The 24,167-nt window shown below is 42.9% G+C and overlaps 2 protein-coding genes across 2 annotated transcripts in view; one reads left to right on the top strand and one right to left on the bottom strand.

The window, feature by feature from the left end:
• Positions 1-17,142, bottom strand: part of CNOT6 (CCR4-NOT transcription complex subunit 6) — a 68,646-nt gene extending 51,504 nt beyond the window's left edge. The window contains exon 1 of the mRNA XM_044916748.1: positions 16,993-17,142. The gene's annotated coding sequence lies outside the window, so the exon portion shown is untranslated. The remainder of the gene's footprint in view (positions 1-16,992) is intronic.
• The window catches only part of RASGEF1C (RasGEF domain family member 1C), an 838,438-nt gene that overhangs the window by 514,857 nt on the left and 299,414 nt on the right, over positions 1-24,167 (top strand). The window lies entirely within an intron of this gene.

The following is a 24,167-nucleotide window of genomic DNA, read 5'->3' as shown; positions in this document are numbered from 1 at the left end:
GGAAGGAAGGAAGGAAGGAAGGAAGGAAGGAAGGAAGGAAGGAAGGAAGGAGACAGACTACAGAAATAGAAAAATATTCCACAAAAAATTGTTTCTTGTGCTTAAAGAAGTTAAAGAGAACAACACTGATAAAAACTATAAGTAAAGAAGTCAACTGTGGAACAACACAAACAGATAAAAAGGTAAGAGTGCAGATCTAGCAGGGGAAGAAGTATTTGAGTATTAGAATCTCTAAAACAAGACTGGGGCAAAAAAGGAAAGTCACAGTATACTATAAACATAATTCTTACTAAAACAAAAGGCAAACATTGGCAAAAATTAAACATACTTTTTTGTGGAAAAACAAAAGAGATGATAACGTAATATCTAAGAGAGTAATTACATAGGCTGTAACTCAGTAAATGTATTTCCACAAAAATACATTTATATAAATGTGCAAAATAGTTTTATTCATAGTTGCCAAAAACTGAAAACAACCGAAATGTCCATCAACAATGAAAGGATAATCAAATTGTGATATATCCATACAAATACTACTCAGCAATAAAAAAAAGAATGAAGTATTGATACATACACATATATAGATGAATCTCAAACATTACACTGAATGAAAAGACCCAAAGATTCCATTTACGTGAATTTGCAGTGGTTACAGTGGCTGCCCTTATGGAAATTGATGGAAGTATTCAGTATCTTAAATGAGGGTGATTTATATTGGCATATATATTTATCAAAACCCAAACTGTACATTTAAGGTCTATACATTTCAGTTTATATAAATTTTACCTTAACTAAAAAACATTCTGTACTCAAACACTTGTTCAAGTGTGAAGACAAACAAAAGGACATTTTCAGACAAGCAATACTAACAAAACATACAACCATGTACTTTTCTGAATTACTCATTACAGCACTGTGTATGAAAGTACAAACAACTTAAGTGACCACTAATAAGAATGTATGGTTAAATGAGTTACTGTGCAGCCATACTATGGAAAACCATGCAGCTGTGAAAACAATGATGTGAACTATTGGTATTATACTGGATTATTCACTTCACAGTTTAGGATTAAGCAAGTAAGTACTTAGGTTAAAGATGTCAGGAACCAAGCTTTTCAGGGTAAGAAAAGGTTTATAAATCAAAGAAATTAAGTGAAAACAACACCAAAGTTGACTTGAGAATATCAATATAAATACACGATCTTATTTTTTAAGATTTTATTTATTTATTTATTTATTTATTTGAGAGAGCCCGCACAAGGGAGAGGAACAAGCACACTCTTAGCTCAGAAGGGGGCTTGATCTCAGGACCCTGAGATCATGACCAGAGCTGAAATCAAGAGTCGGACGCTTAATTAACTGAGCCACCCAGGCGCCCCTACACTCATGATTTCAAATTTGTTTTTAATTACACAGTGAAATGTTCTGGAAACAATGTTATCTCTGGAGTAACGACACCCCTAATCCTCAGTTTTGAGAAAGCAAAGTTCTTTGTAAAATGGCCAACTACAAGGTTGGGGCAAGAAATGTATAAAATGTATAAAGCCTGAGACATCCTTTAGGGCCAAAAACCTAAGTCAACATGACACAGGAGCCAGCTAAAAGGGGTCCTCACTGGCCAAAGCTGTGGCAATTGGAGCAAAAAGAATCATGATTATAATGGAATGAAATGGAATCAAAAATTTGTGGATAACAGGATCATCATCGGTGCTGCAGAAAACAGAGCAGGCAGTGCTGTAGAGCGGGATTAGCAGCAGGAAGGAACTACTGCAGTCACGGGGGCATGAAGAAAGCAAGAGGGGAGAGGTGAGAAAAGGGAAGGCATTAGGTGCAGGTCAGCCACCATATGACACAGCTTTTTAAAAAAAATTTTATTGTTATGTTAATGTGACACAGCTTTTAAACTAAGAAAACTCGTAACTAAAGAGAAAGATTTAAGTGTTTATATTTTCAGCAGGTACCGCACTTCAGTTGACCAAACAGCCCCAGCTGAACAGTCCTACTTTACAAAAGAATGACAGCTAATAAATGAAGAATGCAACAAATAAACAAAAAGCGACTTCATTTTATAATTCCTTCTTTAGGCAAGGATTATAAACTGTGTTTAAACCATTAGATGAATCACTGGCACTGGTGTAATGCTAAGGTAACAGCATCCCCAAATTGTTTTCTGATCATAAGGGAGGAAAAGGAGGTTACCTTCCTCATCAACGGGTGGAGAACCAGATACTGACTCTGTCTTAATATGATGATATGACGGAACACGAAGTACACATCAACAACGTTTACCTTGATTAAGAATTAGAGGAACTGGCCAGATGAAAACAAAGCAGCAATCAGACAAAATGAGAATGGAAGACTTTCTTGCAGGATAACTGGTCTGGTGCCTTCAACAACCTGGTGTCAAGACTATTTTAGATTTGAAAAGAATTAAGGGATATAATCAGATGCAATCAATGGTCCCTATATAGGATCCACAAATCAGCAATGAAAAACATTTTGTGGACAGCGGAGAAACATTTAATACCTAGTTCATATTTAAAATATTAATGAATAATTATGAGATCATGTTATTTTGGCCATATACAAAAATGTTTGTTAAAAGGCACTCTGAAGTTAAATAATTTATTTTAATTATATTGGCCAGATCTTTCTCAAGGAAATGGGAGTACAGCCATTCTCAACTGACAAAATAAAATGCTAAATTTTACATCTCTTCTTTTCCTTTTTACATTTTCTCCTCCATTCTCTGTGTTTTACTTCTTTCCCAAACATGAAGGAGAAAAAAAGAAGAGGGACAGAGGAAAGGAAGGGAGGGAACCAGGAAGAAATCAACTCATGTGCAGAAAGACCCTTTCAAGGTGAGGCTCCTCTTAGAGCTATGAGTTAAAATATACAGTTGACCCCTGAACAGCACAGCTGAAAATCCACATGTAACTTTGGACTCCCCAAAAACGACCAGTAGCCTACTGTCAACCTCAAGCTTTACCAATAACATATTCTGTATGCTGTATGTAGTATATACTGCATTCTTAAAATGAAGTAAGCTAGAGAAAAGAAAATGTTAAGAATATCATTAGGAAGAGAAAACGCAGTTACAGAAGTGTACTGTAAAAAATCCACACATAAATGGACCCATGCAGGTCAAACCCTGTTCAAGAGTCCATTATATTCAAAAAGGTAGTGACACTAAACTCGGCACCAATTTATTTCTTCCAAACTAATTTTTCACTAAATCCAACTCATTTTTACCTCTTCGGGATTTCTAAATCTGTTCTCCATTTTCACTGCTACTGAAGTTAATTTAGACCCTCATTTCTCAGCTTCTAGTATTAAACAATCTTCTCTACATCCACCTTCCAGATAAATGCCTGCTCATATCACTCTCCTGCTTAAAAACCCAAGATGGCCCATCTACCTGTCTTCCTAAAGTCCAAACTTCAAAGTCCCTTACAATCTAGACCTAGCCAACTATTTTCTCACTCCTCTTCACCCACTTATACACATACCACCCTATAAAGTCCTAAATTGATTGAAGCAAACCTACTTCTAAGGTGTAGTCTTTCAATATGTGCTAATTCCTTCACCAGACAAGCTTCACCCTCAACTCCTACTCGAACTTCAAGCAAACCTGACAAGCGAGCTCAAGCCACATGGTGGAGCCTTTGTAAGCCCTTCCCAACAAAAGCACATGGTGTCTACTCTCTCCTCTGCACACCAAACATTTACTCCAGCATCTATCACCCCACACAGTATGCATCTCCCAGCGTCTTGTGTAAGCTCTAGCACACGAGACTAATGAACTGGACTAAACATTCTTTCTTTCATGACCCAGCATCAGGTATTCCTAAAAGAGAAATCCAAAAGCAACTCAGTACATCCGAACCATGCTTCCTTGCGGAGTTTTCTTTATGGAATCATTCATTCAACAAATACTTACTCATCACCTATGCACCAAGTACTCTGCCAGGTGCTAGGAATAAAAATAAGAAATACATGATCATGGAGCTTTATCTACTGGGGGAGCAAACAAGTTTCACAACCATGTAATCACACTACAACCCTTTCTTATTTTTACAAACATCACTCTAAGTTAGGACTTTATTTGCATTTTCTCTAGCTTACTTCATTTTAAGAATGCAGTATATACTACATACAGCATACAGAATATGGACTCTTATTGGTATACTACATACAGCATACAGAATATGGACTCTTATTATTGGTATTTATGCTTTTAAGATTACAACTAACCTACGTATCACTCTCAAATTATTCTTCCTAAAGTCGAGTTCTCATTACACTGCAAAATTCAGGAAAAAGAACCACTCTTTGTAAAGAACTGGAAAATCATCTAGAATGAGTTCTGGTCCTATACCAGCTTTAAAACTATGATTCTATGGCATCCTCTCTCCCATCACTGCCTCAACTCTGCTGCTTAGAAAACATTCAAACTTCTCAATTTAGAATTCAAAATAGTCTACATTCCCAGACTTTATTCCAATACTTTTGTTTCTTTTGATACAACTGGCAGACAACTGCCATCCTTCAAATATGCTCCACTATCTTCTTGCTATTCCCCATTATTACCAAGCCACTACATGAATGCCACTTAAAAAACAAATGAACAAAAAAACAAACAAAAAACCCCCCTCCCTCTTTGAATACAATCCAAACAATAATTTATTCACAGGTACATTAAAAAATTGTGCATAACAATAAATACTAATTTAACCTGGATTTTGTTCCTACCAAGACATGTAAGACATTTAAAATGTCATACAAACATAATAATTTGATACTTTAAAAAATGAAAATACTCTGAGATTTTAAGTTGATGGTAATTATGGCTGAGATGGCAGGCCTAAATTACTGTAAATTACTTACGTTGTTTTTTCCAGGTGTATTAGTTGAATTCTACACATGAAAAACATGTGACTCTCTGTAAATAAAACCAGCTAGCCCCCTTGGGCTACATTCTTAAGTCTTCCTTAGAGCCTGAAGTCAGTTAAGGCACTGCTACATCTCACTTTAAACCCCAATCATCCCGACTCTCAGTGTGATCACAATTTGTTTTCTTTTTCTATCCAAGTTTCCACCATGATTGATGGGCCAATTAAAAGTTTACACAGACGATAAACCTCATACAGGAGCTGTCCTTAGTGGCAAAACTATCACCAGGTCTATTACTAATTAGTTCCCTGTGGCAGGCAAACAAAGCATAAAAAAAAAATCCTCTGCAAAGGATGACTATCCTTATCTAAAAAGCAAACTTAAATCCTAACTGTGGATCTGTAGACTTCAAGGGCTACTCTCATAAATAGCCAGTGATACTACTGCAGGTATCTTACAACTCATGATAATCTCTCAAAAAAGGTATGTGAATTGCACAGGAGAGACAGAATAAAAAACTGGTTAAAAAAAAAAAAAAAAAAACCTTACTAAAAAGTGAAACTGTCATCTTGGTCTTCTAACCTGCCCTTCATAGAGATCCCAACCCATTTTCCAAGCCAGAAATAGGAGTACTATCCTTAACTCTTTCCCACCCAACCCCAGCCTTCACATCCAGTACCCAGTTCCAGCCCATTTTAATTTCCTAAATCTTCCTCTCGCCCACTCTGCCTCCATTTCCTGGGCTCTTCCCTGAGATATGAACTAATCCAACAGTCTCAGATCCATGTTCGGAATTCCGCTGTCCCCCAACTCAAATGCAGCCTAGACACTATCCAGACTGACTTCCTAAAAATACAAGTGCTTACCTCAAGGTCCTAAAACCACATCTCCTTCATCCGCCCATGGACTAACACTGCACCTGACACAAAGGAGGCTCAAAGATGAGTTTTCTAAACAGAGGAGACCCAGGCTCATTTACAAAACAAAGTTTTTTGACCGTCCTCCAGTCTTAGCCAATCAATTCCCACTTACCTCTCACAACCGTCCACGCCTTAGCATCTGCTATTGCTTCTGCCTGAAATGCCATTCTCCCTCCCCTCCAGATACCTTAGGGACTCTAGCCATCTTCAAATGCCAAATCAGATATCTAACTTCAAAAAGGTCCTTCTTCCCTATCCCTCCCAAACAAAAGAGCTTATCATTCCCTGCTTTGAGCTATTCCGAACCTTGAAGATATTTCTAAAATAGTATCTTTAACTCCACCTTATTATTTTTTTAATGTCTCACTCACTTACTCTAATATAGCTCCTTGGCTTTATATTTTAAATATCTTTTAATCTCTTCAGAGCCTGGCAAATAGTTAAGCGGTGAATAATTGTAAGAATTCAAGGAGAGAAGCTGTGATAGTTTAAAAAAAAAAGAGCAAACATTTTGTAAGAGACAAGTGAACTAACAGAAGCAGTGCCCATTTTACCAGCAACAAGAAAAACTGATATCTAGGCTTCTAATCTTGAAGGCAAAAGCTAGAAAAACCTGACAGAAAGGACCAAAAACTGAGAATACTGGTTCTAGGACAGCCTAGGATAAGAATCAAGGGGACAGACTTAAAGGTTAAACTGTGTAAGCGTAACCTCAGTGAAACGCTCTAGCAAAATAAGGGCAAACCTTGAGCAGATGGGGGTGATGGCAAAACTTCTGCATGCCTGTCTGCCACAAGGCACTAGGCAGTAACAACCAACATTATTTGAGCATGCACCGCGTGACAGGCCTACCCAGCCCTTTCACATACATGATTTCATTTAACCCTCAGGACTCCTGTAAGTAAATACTATTACTCTCCTTACAAACACAGGGAAGGTCCAGAGAATGAGTAACTTGCATGAGGTCACAGAGATACCAGTGGCACAACTAAGATTTTAACCCAAATTTGATCCACAAGTCTGTGCTCTCAACCACTATGCAGTCATTGACCTGTATTATCCTCAATTTAATTCTCAAAGCAATCCATGAGGTAGATGCTATCCTCATTTTATTTTAGATGAAGACACAGGGTTTAAATAATTTGCCCAAGGTCACACACACTTGGTAAGTAGTAGAGCTGGGGTTTGAACCTCAGACAATCCAGCCACAAAGCTCCTCACACAAGTCTATAATTCTGTCACTAATAGAGCCAAGATCTCATGTTCCTTCTCCAAATATTGTATTGCTGAGACCATGAGCCCTCCAGTTTTCTTCTCAGACGTCTCATCTTTCTGAGCTACTCCACACCTGCCTTCTCTACTCCCAAACTCTGCCTAATACTCTAAGACAGTAGATCTCAAATCCTATCACCTCAAGATCCTTACACGCTCTTAAAAATTCACAAGCAACCTCAGAGCTTTCATTTATGTGGATTATACCTGTCAACATTTGCCATTCTAGAAATTAGAAGAAAATTTAAAATATGTATTAACTCGTTAAATGTAAAACCTACCACGTTTTTTATTTAAGATTTCATTTATTTATTTGTCACAGAGAGAGAGAGAGAGAGAGCGAGCACAAGTGCGCTCAGGGGGAGTGGCAGGCAGAGGGAGAAGCAGGCTCCCTGCTGAGCAAAGAGCCCCATGTGGAACTCGATCCCAGGGCCCTAGGGTCATGACCTGAGCCAAAGGCAGACGCTTAACCAACTAAGCCACCCAGGCATCCCAAACCTACCACATGTTAATAAACATTTTCATGAAAAGTAACTATTTTCAAAAACAAAGTAAAATATTGAGAGGACACTGTCTAACATTCTTGCAAATCTCATTAATATATGACATACTAAAAGACAGCTGGATTCACATATCTGCTCTGAAGTCAATCTGATCAGATATCATACATTTGTTTAGCTTCTGGAAAACTCCACTGTACACTCATAAAGAGAGTAAGAATGAAAAAGACAAACATCTTAGTAATATCTGTAAGAACTTAAGGTTTATCTATAGCCAACTCCTCCTGCCCCCAAAATCTTGTACACAATTTCCTTAAATATCTTCTCAAGTAGTACAAAAATAAGTTGCAGTACAAACTGGTTTAACTAAAATTTCCAATCAATAAGACCTCTTTGAAAACAGAGATCTTGAAATTATGGTAAAATATTCCTCCAAAACATACAGCTGAACAGCAGGATATAGTAGTCAATACCAAGCTCTAAAAGGAAAAGACTGGCATGCCCATCTGCATCCACAGTGCCCAGCCTATGACAGACAGCGTGTAACTACACTGCTGTTAAAACGCAATTCTAACCATGTGCACGTGCCCAGTAACACGAGTGAATATAAAATATAGTCAGAGAAGCACAGAGAGAAGTTTCTTATGCAACAACCATAGGAAACCACTAATTTTAAAGGCCAAAAATGGTTCAAATACTAGCAATTACATTCAACCCAAAAAATTAACCCAAAATACAACTATAAAGATATCCCAAGTAGAGGTCATCCACAAATTTCAACTCAAATACAAATATTTGTCAGGTTAGATTTTTATTTTCTATATTTGAAGTCAAACATAAAGTACAGAAAACATACTAAGACAAATACAATCTGCCATCTAATCAGCAAAAGCTGAGTGCCCACTAATAAGCAGGGTAGTAAATCAAAACCATGATTTGTGGGGTAAAACCTCACCAAGATTAAAAAGGTAAGGCAAGCGAGGCCATCAATCTTAAATGTGCTCCTTAACATGAGATAAGCAACAACCATCTGGTTTATAGCTTCAGCACCAAATGATGGATGCCAACAGAAGTCTTTTCATTTCTTTCTTATCTTTTGTCAGATTTTCCATAATCTATTTGCTTGTCCCTCTCTTACAATGACTCATAATAGTCTAACTACCACTATTTAGTGAAGATTTGGTCTCTTGAGGCATTCAACATTTATTCCAGCTGCTAATTCATATATACAGTCATTTGGGAGGTTTTAATGTACTAGCAATCAGTTTCAACCCATTAGTCCTTTTTTTCCCCTAGAAGAAAATTATTCATGAAACGCTGACCTTACAAATCATCAAGAAGCCTTTAATAACACTAGAATATTGCTCTAAGGCTACTGAGTGATGTTTCAGAAGATTTGGAAAGAAATCTAAAGGAACTCTGTGCAAATGGGAGTTCTGCTATACACTGCTTTTTGACCGCATATGTGGCCGCCTTTTCCTCAAACAGTGAAATGCTTTAAAACTGGATTTTCGACCAGCATGAATAGTATTCTTATGTGGACTTCCACAGTTCTTGATCCATAACCTAAAACAGAATCACAAATATTAAGAATCTGCCAGGTAGCTCTATCAACATGATTAGCCACCAATGTAAATGGTTATAAGCAACTGGGTCCCTCCGTATTATCAAATCTGTATCAAAGGTCCATTCCAAGCCACGTCATCACGAGCGTATGTTAGGATGGAAGTGGGGGGAGTACAGTGAAATTAAGAATACAAACTAGAGTCAAACAGACCTACGTCAAGAAAGATGTGTTTACGTTCATCTTTTTTTTTTTTTTTAAAGATTTTATTTATTTATTTGACAGAGAGACAGCGAGAGAGGGAACACCAGCAGGGGGAGTGGGAGAGGGAGAAGCAGGCTTCCTGCCGAGCAGGGAGCCCAATGTGGGGCTCGATCCCAGCACCCTGGGAAAATGACCTGAGCCAAAGGCAGATGCTTAACGACTGAGCCACCCAGGCGCCCCTTGTTTACGTTCATCTTTAAGGCTAAAGCTTCCTCATTTATAAAACGAGATCTATCTCACAATTTTGTTATAAGAATTAACACATTAAAGCACAATGCCTATCATATTAGCATTCAACAAAGCTATTTTTTTCCTGTGACTACAAATCCCTAAGTCTGAGTTTCTCTAGTTTCCCTAAAATTAGAAACCAAGTGATAATTCTTTAGATGTCCCAAATAAAGTACAGTTTTCACTTTGAACAATTTTAGATGAAAATATATGAAGAGCTATTGTTCCACAAAACATGGCAGTTGGCTTCATCAGATCCTGCTTTATGATGCTGTGGTGTTTGCATACAACTACATACAATCTTATGAAAGAAAAAACTGCCCCCCAAAAAGCTGAGTGCAAATAATATTTTTGACTTAATGTGACTAAATCTTCCTTTCTGTTTGGTCTTCAATTAGCAGGGACTCCTCTAATATCCTTTTTCGTCTATCCCACCACACCTCCCCCACTCAAAATCGGCCTAGTTAAAAAATCTATATACAACAGCTAGATGTACCCAAAGAATCACCTCTAATACTCTTTTTGGATACAAAGATCACAGCCTATTTTCTGTTTTGTTAGATCGCCACACGCTTATCTGAAAGACAATTACTATGCCTGATGATTCCTTCTTTGCTACTATTCTACACTTAGGGGCACCTGGGTGGCTCAGTTGGGTAAGGGACCAACTCCTGATTTCGGCTCAGGTCATGATCTCGGGATTATGGGATCAAGCCCTGCAGGGCCCCGGTCCCGTGCTCAGCGGGGAGTCTGCTTGGGATTCTCTCTTCCTCTCCCTCTGCCTCTCCCTGCTCTCTCACTTGCACACCCTCTCTCTCTCTCTAAAAAAAAAATAATAATAAAAATAAAAGTGCATCAAACATTTAACGCAACTTTGGACTGTTGAGCACAGGACAAAGACAAACCCAGCAAGATGTATGAAAAGTAAATTTTAGTCTTCCAGTAACTTAAGACTGAAAGTTCTAACATTATGATTTTACATCAGATCCACCTCCCATGAGGAAAATTTTCCTGTTTTTGAAATCCCATAAAATTCCAAAGAAAATAACTTTATGTGACCAAATTTAAGCCAATATATCAGGAGAAAGTCTGAAATATAAATATATATATTAGAAATTTATTTCCTGTTTTGGACTTGAAGAAAACAGAAGGCTGGCAACCACTATAGGTGTCTACTTTCTCTCAACCTGTCTCTTCTTTAAACTATTACCCTTTTTTCCACTTTAAACTTTTCAAACAGCAGTCTGTAACCTTTTTCTTAACCTCCCATTTGCTTAACCCTAACCTACAGTCCGACTTCTACCTCCCCGGTCCCAGAAAAATTTGCTCTGCTTATATTCACGTAACTACCAAATCCTATTAAACCATTCTCCGAGGGCGCCTGGGTGGCTCAGATGGTTAAGCGTCTGCCTTCGGCTCAGGTCATGATCTCAGGGTCCTGGGATCGAGTCCCGCATCGGGCTCCCTGCTCCTTGGGAGCCTGCTTCTCCCTCTGCCTCTCTCTCTCTCTCTCTCATGAATAAATAAATTAAAAAATCTTAAAAAAAAAAAAAAAAAACCATTCTCCGAGCTCATCCTACCCTAAACCTGGCCATCACTTGTCGCCACTGAAAACTCCCTCTTGCTCAGCACTCCTACCTCTCTTGGCATCTATAATTTTGCTCACTCCTATTCTCCTACCTCGTTAACCATTTTATTGCAGTCCTGTCCAAAATGTAATGTTGGCTGCTCCTAAGGATTCCCTTGGTCCTCTCCTCTTCCCGTTCTATATTAAACTGAGCTCCATGAGTAAGTTTCACACTTAAGCATATGCATACTTTCATTCTCCTCAGCAGGGGCCGTAATTCTCAACTGATTCTCAAATGGGAACCCTACCTCCCCCAAAAAGGTGAAAAGCATTTGTTCATACACTCTTCCCAAGTGATCTTCTAACTTCCAATACTAACTATATACTTACCAAATCTATAAAATCCCCAACCACTCTCTGGTCCAGATATCTATTAGACATATCCACCTAAATATCTGACAGGCCATGTGAAACTTAGAATCAAAAGCAAGCTATTCCACTTTCCTTGCCCAAATCTGCTCTTCTTCCTCTACTTTCCAAGTTAAATTATACCAAGTTACCCAAGATAAAAAACTTCTGAATTTTTATTTTTTTATAACTCATCACTTACCTGTCCCTAATTCCAATAACTCATCGTTTATCTGTCCCTAATTCCGGTATCTTTCAAAATTTATCCTATTCTTTTCCAGCTCCTATTATGTCCTTGACCTCTCACAAGGACTTAAATGAACTCTCTGGCCCCAGTTTCTGGACCCCTTTCATCCAACCTCCACATTTTTACTATGTGTCTCCTGAAAAAGTGTGTCACAATTTCCCCACCCCTATGCACTTAACCTCTCAACAGATCCCCATTAAAGTCCCAACCCTTCAAGAAAAAGCCTAAGACTATTCACAAACTGTTTCTGGCCACTCCTCCTGTCCCTCACATCCTGGCCTCCTATGTTTCACAGCCTAAGTTGTATGTGACCTGACTTTGCACATGCTTCTCCTCCATGAAAAGTCCTACTCGGCCTGACAAGTGCCTATTCACCCTTCAAAACTCAGCTCAAAGACCTCTGAAATGACTCTCTCAAGTTTCCCAAGCAGAATTGGCTGTTCTTTCCTTAGCAAGCCCCAAATGCTTTGTATATTCCTCATTACTGTATAACCTGATGAGTGCTTTATTGGTTCATTCGTCTTTATACCCCACTATAAATCCACTTGGGACAAAAGACCATAAGCCCCACAAGGATAGCAAGTCTATACATGGTGCCTGACATATGGGTGTCTGAGTATTTTTGGAACTGAGTTTTAGCACTATTTTAAAATGCTGTATTCAAGTATAATTAGTTCTGCTCTATTGCTTGTTCTGAAATGTGAATTTGTTCCAAAGCGACTGATCTATCAGGGAATGTGAGCACAATGCAAAATTCTCATTTGCATACCATTTCTCATTTGCATCTACCGCACTAGATGAAGGTAGAAAACTGCACCCAGCTGAACTAAGCTGTGCAGAAATACACAAAACACACACACCTCAAACACTACCCACCCCTTCAGTTCTCCCTGTGATATGAGCCACACCCACCCACCCACATCTGGTGTTACTATAATATTCCATTTGATTTCAGGTAACCCGCCTTCTACCATGTCACAGGAACTCACAAGCAGCAAACCTTTCCATACCCATTTACACAAGCAAACCAGGTCTTTCTCAATATGAAGTGCCACATTTATTATAGTATTTATATATTCCTTAGCCATTTCAGATGTGTAAAACTGTGTTACCATTTTCATCAAATTCGTTTTTAACAGTAAGTCACTCAGTTGTGTTTCAATCTCATTTTCCCCTGCAAGCCTGTAGTTTTTACTGCACAATTTAGCATACCACGGTAACTTTCAGGAACCTATATGCTCCTTCACAGCAGAATGGACTACATAAACTATCAGCTGTATGATGAGCTCTTAGATTTTTTTTTTTTAAAGATTTTATTTATTTATTAGACAGAGAGAGACACAGCAAGAGAGGGAACACAAGCAAGGGGAGTGGGAGAGGAAGAAGCAGGCTTCCCGCTGGGCAGGGATCCCGATGTGGGACTCGACCCCAGGACCCTGGGATCATGACCTGAGCCGAAGGCAGACGCTTAACGACTGAGCCACCCAGGCGCCCCGAGCTCTTAGATTTTAAGAAAATTTCAATATTCCAACTGCAGTAAGTTACTGGAGAGAAAACTGCCCTCCCACAAGTTTCATATACATACAGCCCAGGTCCCAATGGACTATTAGGATAGTCACAACCTTTAAACTTGGTGCCCCTCACTTCTGGTAAGCAGAGGGTGGTTTTCTCCAGCTTAAAGTCTACAGTCCGCCTAAGCCTAACTCAAAAAACAAGTTCTCAGTGCCTGAATTTTCAAGTGTACCATGTTATGGGTTTTACTGTTTTTTGACTGCTTTTAACTTCTTCTAAAACACCCTGATATTGTGATTTTAAATCACCCTGTTTTATAGAGCAACTGGCCAAACCCTCAAGTCCATTATAAAAGGAACTACAGAACACAACAGACACCGTATCCAAGTTAAAAAGATTGAGAGTCACTAACTCCATACTATCTCAGAAGTGACTTTTTTATATGTAGGGCCTCCACTCGATCTTCCACACTGATGTCAAAGTAGTCTATAAATCACATTGCCCCCCTAATAAAAATATTTTGGCTCCCTCCTTTTGGAATAAAGATACAAACTTCAGTTTTAGATGAGCAAGCGTAGTCCTTCAAAATCTAGGACACAGCTTTGCAGGCTCATCTCCAGTCACTCTCCCTGTCCCAGTATCACCTTACCACTGGCCATCCCCCAACTTCTGGCACCTCATGCACCCGCCACTCCCTTCTGTTTGAAATGACCCCCTCACCCCAGTTTGACAAACACCTATTCCGTGTTATTTTCTGTAAACTGGTCCCACACCTTCCACAAATTTATTCATCCTTCCTTCTGTTGTCTCATAGCACTTGTACGCCTACAACACCTATCCACTACACGGCCAAAAATGGAGTAGAATTCATTTTTGAATTCTCAGGGTCCAACGCCGTGTCCAGCATATACTATTGCTTGACACATAAATGAAGTTATGAAGAAAATATAAATGGATGAGGGAGAGGTAAAGGCCAGAAGAGGGTAAGGTTAAGGCAGTGTATATATGAGTCCCCATTCGGGACACAAATAACTTTCTCCTCTTTAATTATTCAAATATGAAAACATGGTGCATTCCATTGTACTCTAATGCACCAGGTTCTGTGTACAGTAAGTTTACAGTCTTTTTTGTTGTTGTTGTTGTTGTTTTTAAAGATTTTATTTATTTATTTGACAGAGAGAGAGACAGCGAGAGCAGGAACACAAGCAGGGGGAGTGGGAGAGGGAGAAGCAGGCTTCCTGCCGAGCAGGGAGCCCGATGTGGGACTTGATCCCAGGACCCTGGGATCATGACCTGAGCTGAAGGCAGACGCTTAACGACTGAGCCACCCAGGCGCCCCTACAGTTTAATTTATTCGGTATTTCCTAATTTCACAGTGTTTTCTTAACCACACTTTGTTGTAAAATGGCTGCCTTCATAATGTGAGTAGCAAGCAAGGTTAAACAAAAAAGTATGTCAAAAGTGGAAGCTAAGGATTTCAAAACTGAAATTGAACTTTTTTCTAGACAATAACATAAAGTCCCATTCACAACAAAAAAAGTGTAAATAAGTACTGCATAACCACAAATCCAAGTCTTTTCTGCATTAAAATACATGTCCTTAGCTGAACTTATCTGGACTTTTCCAAAGTGATAAACATTTTAAAAGTAGAGCTTCCCAACCAGTGTACCCTGCATCTGGGAAAGTTACAAGTGTGAAGATATTGGTCCCTCACCCCTCATGGCCCAAGGGCTACCGCTGGGAGCAGCACTGACCATCTATTCCACTATGCCTTACATACATTATCCCTTTCCACTGCACTACAATATGAAAAAAGCTTATACTTCAAAGAATATAAGAAGGTTAATATGCGTATTGTGGGATGCCTAAGCAATGACCAAAATGCATATTTATAAACTACAAGCACAGTAGGCAAATGCCTTCAATGCCTTTTTTTTTATTTGCAGTCAGGACCAAGTTCTATAACCAACTTCATTTTTAGTCAAGAGAAAATAGTCTGAAATTTCCCAATAATTGTAGTTTTAATGTGCCACCAAGATTTAAGAAACCTGAAAACACCTACAAACCAAACAGGCATTCAAAAGGGCTTCTTTTTCAACATTACCACTGATCAAGACATTTTTGAAACTATGCAAGAATCAACTTTCAGAATGAATCTTCTCAGTCTCACAAGAAAATGTCTTCTATCCCATCCTTATTTTTGACTACTTCATTTAGTATCTTGTTCACCTGCAAACTGAAGTGACAGAACGGCCACAAATAACTTCTATCCATTAAAACACCCCTGCCCTCCCAAAAGAACTAATCTCCAGCAAGTATCTCATAGTCTCATGTACTTTCTGCAAGTACCTTGGGCAAGTCATTTTAACCTTTCTGGGTCTGTTTCCACATTGGTAGCTTTTCAAATATTTTGCTTAAAGCACGATGACTGGACGAGATCACTGGTCTAAGATTATTAAGCAATTTTCATTCTAAAAGTCATCACATTCTGAAGACTGTGATAACTGCTCTGACAGCAATTACAAAGAAAGTCTTCAAAACCTTTTGACCCATGACCATATCAGCCCCAAAAGCCTACAAAACTGTTTTGGAATGGTAAACACTAGCGGGCTGTGAAAAACACCAAGTGCTATTACGGCCGTTTTATTTTTCACTTGTTCACATTCCCTCTCTTCCTCTCCAAAATTAAATGTCCAGACACAAGAATGCAAGAAATCCCGCACTAGCACTAATGGGACGATCCACCTAGAAAAAGCTAAGTATGGAAACTCAAATTCAAGCACATTATTGAAACCACGTCAGCTTAACACAGTAAATCCAAGGTCAAGCAAGAGGACTACTCACAATGTTGTCATCTGCAGTAACAGTTAAAGAAAAGGTTACAGGTGTTCGTTAGCAGGCTCTCTGGGGAGGGGGAGGGAGGAAAAAGAGTCCAAGGAAAAAAAAGTTTCCAAAGAATATAAGGACTGGCGTTTAGAAGTAAGAAAGGAGAGATGTGGTTGGGGTTACGGGAAAAAACTGCTTCAAGTAATTAGGGCTACCTCCGAGTTCTGAGCAATACTAGAAATCTCTTCATCTGGTGCCAAGTGCCTCTTTAACCAGGTCATTGTCACTCCCATCCCCTCCCCCGAAATCTGCGTTAAACTGAATTTTAAATACTTTTGGGGTGGGGGGGTCAACAGTTGGGTTTCCCGCGTTGCGGTAACTGCGAAGTTCCACACTCCACGACGCACAATCCCACACAGCCACTCCGCCAAAGTTGCCACCCATCCCGGCCAAGAGTCCCGGACACCTACTCGCCGCCTCCGGGTGGCGGCAGCCGGGGTCCCGGGGCCAGGGCGCCCCGCCCCCGCCCCCTGCGCGCCCCCGCCCCCGCCGTCAATCAACGCCCCCCGCCCCCGCGCTGGGCGCGGGGGACGCAGCCTGGGGCCCGGCCGGATCGCCACAGCGGCGCGTCCAGAGGGCCCCCAACAGCCGCCAGCTCCGCCACCCACAAAAGTTGCTCGCGCCAAGGCCCAGCGCGTGCCTCGGTTCCGGGGGGCACGACGGAGCGGGGGGCCCGTGCGTGGCCAGTGCGGGAGCAGCGCCCGGCCGGGCCTCGGGCCCGTCTCGCTCACCTCTCGGGGTGCGCCGCCTTCCTCCGCCGCTGCCGCCGCCTCCTCCCTGTGAGTGCAGCGGGGTCTGACCTGTGGAACCACCATACCAGTCCCGCCCGCTGCTGCAGCGCCGCCGCCGCCGCTCCTCCGCCGCCTCAGCCGCCGCTCTTTGTTCCCCCTCCGAGCGCCACCGCGTCAGCCGCCCGCCTCAGCCGCCCCGACGGGCCGCCGCTACGCCCTCCCGCCCTCTCGGCCCCCGGCCTCGCCCTCCTCGCTGCGCCCACTGCCGCCTTCGCCTCCGCGCCGCCGACGCCGCCGCCACCGACGCCGCCGCCTCCTCCTTCGCGCCCCCCTCGTTTTCATTGAAAGCAAACAAGCATCATGGCGACGGCCGCCGTCCCCCAGCCAGCGAGCACCCCGACCGCCGCCGCCGCTCCAACATCCCCGCCGCCCATTGGCCGCCGCCGCCGGGCGCGACCATTCGGTGTCCGGCGGGGTGGGCCGCTCCCCAAGCCCCGCCCCCTCGCACACCCCCCGCGCTGGGCGGCGGTGGGCCGGCCCGGCGCGCTGCTGGGCCAGCCTTCCCGCTCTCCTCCGCCGCTCTTTGCCTGCTCCGTCCCTTAGCTTCTCCCTCCTCCCTTTTCCCATCTATTCCGACCCCCCCCCTTTTTTTTGGTCTCAGGCTGTTCACTTTAGTCTCCTGTCTTCGCTCCTTTTCCTCGATCTCCTTCGCCTTCGTTCCCCTGTCAATCACGTGGAAACGCGGACCGGTTCTCAGACTTGACTTGAGCCAGTGTCTTCATCTGCCTGAAGATGAGACTCTCAGTCGTGAACAGTCGCATGATGCTTCCTGCCTCGAATATGCAGGAAAAAAATGTTAATTAGAGGCCCGTTTCGGTCCATTAGTGGTCATTCAGTCTAGTAAGTTAAGGGACAGTAATGCTGGTGGGATCCTAGCCGGAGTAATTGTCCGCGACTGCCTTCAGGAATCAAGCTGTTCTGTTCAGGTGGTGATTGGAGGTGAGCGGAGATCGATGGTGATGGTGCGTGTCTCGGTGCATGTTAGCTGACTGGTGGTTGAGGCCCTGTGCTGGAGCCAGAATGGAGATGAATCAGGCCCCGCCCTGCCCTGAGTAAGCTCATGGTGTCAGGAAGAGAGAGACGCATGCCAAGGAAAGGGATAGCCACCTGCCCACCTACAGGGCAAACCAGGAAGGGCCACGGGGGTCCTTCCTGAAAAATCCACCCTGAAGAAGTGGGTGTGAAATTGGTTCCAGAAATGAACAACAGCAACAAAGTGAGACACCCCCTCCCTGAAGGCCGACTTGGGCTACAAGGATGTGGGAGATGGGTGGCTGCTTGCTGCTGGGGCCGCGGAGAGCCGGAAGAGCAAGGAAAAGATTGAAGGACCAAAGCTGTTGGAGTTCTGTGCTTGCCTCTCTCCAGCGTGGCCTGGGGCTGGTCCTTACTTGTATTCTTCCAAGAAATCAAGTGACAACCCAGTGTTCAAGTGCCAGAGGACACTGGACAGGGCAGGGCACCAAAGCCCAGCAGGGGTGAGGGATTGATGAAACAAGTGCAGGCTGACCTCTCGGCATCCCTCCACATCCTCCAACCCCAGACCACCTAGTACTGGCATTGTGCAGCCCCTGCTCTTCAGTATCACCTGGCTGAGGGGCTGACATCCATCTGGGTCTCTACCCCCGCTTGAGTACTGTGCCCTGGCAACCTGTGCCCTAGCCTGGACAGAGGGGTGCCTTTTTGTAACTCATCTGCCCAGAGGAAGCTACTTTTTATATTTGGCATAGTGTGTACGGAGGAGGGGAGTTCGTAACAAAAAACTTAGTGCATAAAACAACTTTTTGTATCTCATGATTCTGGTGCCCAGCTAGACAGTTCTACTGGTCTCACTGGGGGGTCTCATGCCTATACTGGAGATGGTGGCTAGGGATTGAGTGTCTGCCACCTTCGGGCCCCCCAAGGAGACATCTATCTCTGTGTAATGTCTCATCGTCCTGCTTTTCTGTGGCCTCTCCCCCCAGCGGGTTATCCTGGATGTCCTACCTGGCAACCCAGAGTTCCACGAGGGAGCTGACAGACCTTCTGAGGAATACCACGTTCTCTGTATTCTATTGGTCAAAGCAGGCACAAGCCCAGTCTGGATTCAGGAAGAGAAGACATAAGCAAGGCAGGAGCTGCATGCACATGCAGGGAGGATGGACTTATTTGGGGCAATCTCGGTAGGCTAGGTACCACAGTGGTGGCCCTGCCTGAGCACATCCTGTTCTTTCTGAACAGAAACCACCAAATGCCTCACCTTTCCAGATCCACATCAAAGAGCCCCTCGTGTTAGGCAGGACCTCCCACTGCAAGGTATAAAACCCCAACTCAAATAGGCTTTATGCAGAAGGAGGTCATTTATGTATTCAGGTGTCCTGTAACTGAAAAGTTCAGGCATCGTAAGATGTCTTCAAGAATCTATCTCATTCCCCTACCCTTCGCTCTGCTCGTCCACACTAGTGTCCTCACACATGCTTTGTGACCAGGCAGGGAAGATGGCCACTAGCATCTGCTTCTACCAGATTCTACCAGTTTCTCCACGTGGATAGAGGGTGTACCTCTTTCCTCATTGTTCCAGCAAAAAGCCCAGGACAGGCTCTCATTGGCCTGGCCTAAGCCCCATCTCTACCCCTGCAGGGAGGCGTGAGGTCAGCCCCGCGTGAACCAGATGTATTGAGAGTGGGGAAGGGGTTCCTCAGGAAGAGTTGAGGACAGCCAGAGAACGGGAGCAGATTCCACCTCACCCCTCTGGGAAGGTTTCTCTGGAAGAGTTGGTCACTGTCTCCTCAGGTTCCCCACCATCTTTCCCTCCATGGGGGCACTTAGCAGATGATGTTCTTACCTCCCCTGCCTGGCTGTGAGCTACACATGTAAGTCTGACTCATGTTGTTGCCTCCATGCCACCAACTGGGGTTGCTTTCAGGCTTTCCAACCTGCAGGCTTCCCCAGTTTCTTCCTCTATTATGAGAACCTTGCCACTCAGGTGCAGAGGTAGGCATGGGACCCAAGCAGGACCCATCTGGGATTGATTAATGGACATAGGAAGAGAATCCTGGCTCCACTGGGATGATAAGCGAGGACAGTATGAATTGGTGGCAACCAGTGCATCTTCCCCACCACATGGAGAGATGATGAAGAGAGAATGTCTTGGTGCCAAGAAGCCTTGGTACTGGGTTTTGGTAGTTTTTCCTTTTAGCCTGTGACCTATCCCAAGTACATGACTGACAGATTTTTGCTTAAGAGTTGGGCTTCTGCCACTTGTGATCAAAATAGTTCTAATTTGATGCTCACTAAATATATTGGATAATGGGTGGGTGGATAAATAATAAAGAGAGACAACTGAATGCTCTCCATGATCACGGATGTTGCTCTGGTGTCTATTTCTCACACATGGCTGGAGCACTGGAATTCAAACTCAGGGTCAATGTAGGATGTGGACAATAAGTTTATGGGTCCAGCAACTAGAGTTGTCAAGAGATGGGCAGGGTTGGTCAGACTGACTACCCTAAAATTCACAGGAGGCTGTCAAATGAAGTAGGTTCCAGGGTTTATTAGCAAGACAAGGCCAACCACTCTGTGACCAGAATGTTTGCATTAGAAGATCCACACATCTTCAGCTCATAAGGAAGCACAAAATCATATTAGAGTTTGCTTGGTGAGCCTGAAATATGGACCCTGGCCACTCAGCTTTGACAGTCTGATGCCTTCTCTCGGGGTGGAGACTTGTTGGCTAGGGACCAGAACTGATGACCAAGATCCCTTATCCCCACCAGTGCCAAAGACATGAATCCACCCTGGCCATCAGTCTCTTATTCTCTGGCCTCAAGGCTTCCAGGCCATGCTTTTCTTCAGCTAGGTCCTTTGTCCATTGTGTTAACCTGCAATTGATTGAAAACCCAACTCAAACAGCTTAAGATAGGAAAGGAGTTCACTGGCCCAAATAGCTTTAAAAGGCCAGGAAATATACACCAGCTTTAGGTGTGGCTTGATCTGGGGGCTAATGCCACTCTCAGTCCTGCTCACCTCCACGTTGATTTTATCATCAGGGGCCACACTGAGGCGGAATGGAGGCCAGCTCCTGCCAGGTTCAAGCCCAGTGGGAGAGAGAGCTTCCCTCAATAGATGAACAGACATCCTGGGTCTGACTCTCATTTTCATCCCTGAACCAAATGCCATGTTCAGGGCAATGTCCTACCCTGGCCAGGAAGAAGTCACACGCCCACTCTGGATCTGGATTGTCTTCAAGCTCACTCAAAGCACATATGGAAAGAATTGGGGGGGTCCCCCCAAAAAACTGAGGATGCTGTTGCCAGAAGAAAGGAATGATGCAGAAAGGCAGAAAGAAGCAGAAGTCTAAGGTCTCTGTATCAGGGCTCCAGCCACACCTGCTCAGACCCCCTGCCTGCTGCTTCTCCAGGAACCCCTCTAGTCCTGGTCTCACTCTCAGTACAGACTGAGGAGAAGGTACTTCCATGCCTCAGAATGTGGGAGGCAGGATGCAGCTATCCCGTTTCAGAGCTTGGATGCTCTCCCTGAAGACTCACAATAGAGAATTAATGGGAACAGGGAAAAGCTGCAAATCCATTTCTGTTTTTAAGTGTATGACTTTTTTTTTTTTTTCTAAGATCAACCCCCCTTTTTCCTTGTTGTAAAAGTAATTAGCGGTCATGGTTTAAAAAATGATTAAAACCAAACAGCAGAAAGGGATGAAGAAGAAAGTAGATGTCTCATCTCTGGCCCTACTCCAGTCACACTCCCTAGAGATTTGAATTGATTACAATGTCTTAAATAACAAAACAAAACAAACAAACACACCCAAACACCTTCAAATATGCTTACTGATTGAGGTACTTAGTGACTCTGAGACTGAAAGTCCAAATGTAGGGCAGCCATTAGGGTTATTTGATTTTTTTTTTTAAGATTTTATTTATTTGATAGAGAGAGACACAGTGAGAGAAGGAACACAAGCAGGGGGAGTGAGAGAGGGAGAAGCAGGCTTCCCGCCGAGCAGGGAGCCCGATGCGGGGCTCAATCCCAGGACCCTGGGATCATGACCTGAGCCGAAGGCAGACGCTTAACGACTGAGCCACCCAGGCGCCCCTAGGGTTATTTGATTTAAAGCCTGTGGGCAGGTTAATCACTGATACTACAGACGAAAAATATTTTGTTCCTTTGCTACTTAGTATGGGATATGTGGAGTGTTGGAGTGATGGCAGGAGACTGAATGCGGGTCCCTCCAGAGATGGCTGGAGCCATGGGGCTCCTTCAGGAGGGGCTGAGGTGACAGAGTCTCAAGTTTCTTTATGTATAATTTGATTTGTGGGTCACTTTCTGAATTTATTGGGATTTAGGATATATTCAGTTTCTAGAATAGAAACATGACTCATAATTCAAGCAGAAATAGGAACTTACTGCCTCGGGGTAATGCTGGCTGCTTTAATAAACAGATACAAAATATCTTAATCATGTAACAACCCTTTCAGCAGATGACTTTCTTCCATGTAGAAAACCTGGGGACCTGGGCTCCTTCTTCTTGTGGCTTTGTCATCCCCTAGGACAAAAGTTCTTATGGGGGGGGGGTGTGTCCATGTACTCCTATGGGATCTGTGCATAGACCTCAAGGTGGGATACTGTGAACCCAGATGAGACAATTTTCACATTTCCTGCCATTTTGAATCTAGGTAACAATCCTAGGAGAATGGTACCTGTAACTATCACTGGTGGAAACCCCAGCCTGACAGTTTAATATCCTATCATAGTCGTTGGGGAGATGTTTTTTCCCCCAATTAGCTTCTTCTTTTTTGACTGGGGTGAAATTCACACAACTTAAATTAACCTTTTTCTTTTAAAATTTTATTTGAGAAAGAGTGAGAGAGCACAAGCAGGGGGAGCATCAGGCAGAGGGAGAGAGAGAAGCAGACTCCCCGCAGAGCAGGGAGCCTGATGCTGGGTTCGATCCCAGGACCCTGGGATCATGACCTGAGCTGAAGGCAGATGTTTAACCCACTGAAGCACTCAGGCATCTCAAATTAATCATTTTAAAGTGTACAATTCAATGGTATTTAGTACATTCACAATGTTGAGCAACCCTCTCTGGTTGGAAAACATTGTCATCATCCTAACAGAAAATGTTGGGAAGAGGTGTCCATGTGGATATCTGGTACACAGAGGGGTGACCGTGGCTGAGATGGTCATTCATTTTCATTCATCTACTACTCTGAAAATGTGGTAGCTATTAGAGCCTCCAGTAGATCTTGTTATTTGATATGCTATTCAAATGCATAAATATTATGTCATAATACTTAGAATATTTTGGTAATTGTATTTCAGTAAAACTGATTTCCTTTGTAATCCTCTGTATTTTATTTTATGCTTTTTAAAAAACATTGTCCTGTACAGGGGTCTGTAGACTTTACCAGACTACCAAGAGGGCTCGTGGCATAAAATATGTCAAGAATCCCTGCCCTAGGCTTTGGAGCCCTCTGTATCCACCTGGTAAATGGCAGAGATGGAGAGAACTAGCTCAGCTTGAAGCCACCCATAGTACTCCTTCCCACACTCCACTGGCGAGAACTAGTCACGTATCCCATCAAATGCAAAAAAGACTTGGGAAAGATTTCACAAGCTTGGAAAGAACTTACTTGATTCTGTCTGAGCAACTGCTTCTCAGCAATGAATCTAACAAAGGAAGGAACAGCGTGAATTTTCTTGAACGACCATCTCAGCCATGGTCACCCCTCTGTGTACCAGATATCCACATGCACACCTCTTCCAAAAAAGAGTACCTCCTCTTCCTGTCCCCAAGGAAGGCCCCATCTATTGCTGCCTCCTTCCCTTAGCCCTTCTGCTGTTCTGCTACCTGGAACGTGAAGCTGCCATCTTAGACCATGGGAATGAGCCCACGATGTCAGAATAAAAATGGAAGCTGGAAGAAGATTGGTTTCTGAGTGTTTCGTGGAGGAGAGACACCATATCAGCTCTAGGCTGAATTCCTCCAGAATCGAGGTATGTATTTGGCAGGAGATAAGATTGATTCCCCGCCATGCAGAAACCAAAAGCCTGCTGGCAGAAAAGCAGATTGAGAGTGTTTCCTTCCAAACTAAGTTGATTATTTAAAAAATAGCCCCAATTTCATT

Source organism: Neomonachus schauinslandi, chromosome 7 (genome assembly GCF_002201575.2).
Source record: "Neomonachus schauinslandi chromosome 7, ASM220157v2, whole genome shotgun sequence".
In the NCBI taxonomy this organism is placed as follows: Eukaryota; Metazoa; Chordata; class Mammalia; order Carnivora; family Phocidae; genus Neomonachus; species Neomonachus schauinslandi.
The sequence above is the reverse complement of the archived record's forward strand: the minus strand, read 5'-3'. Positions and strand labels throughout refer to the sequence as shown.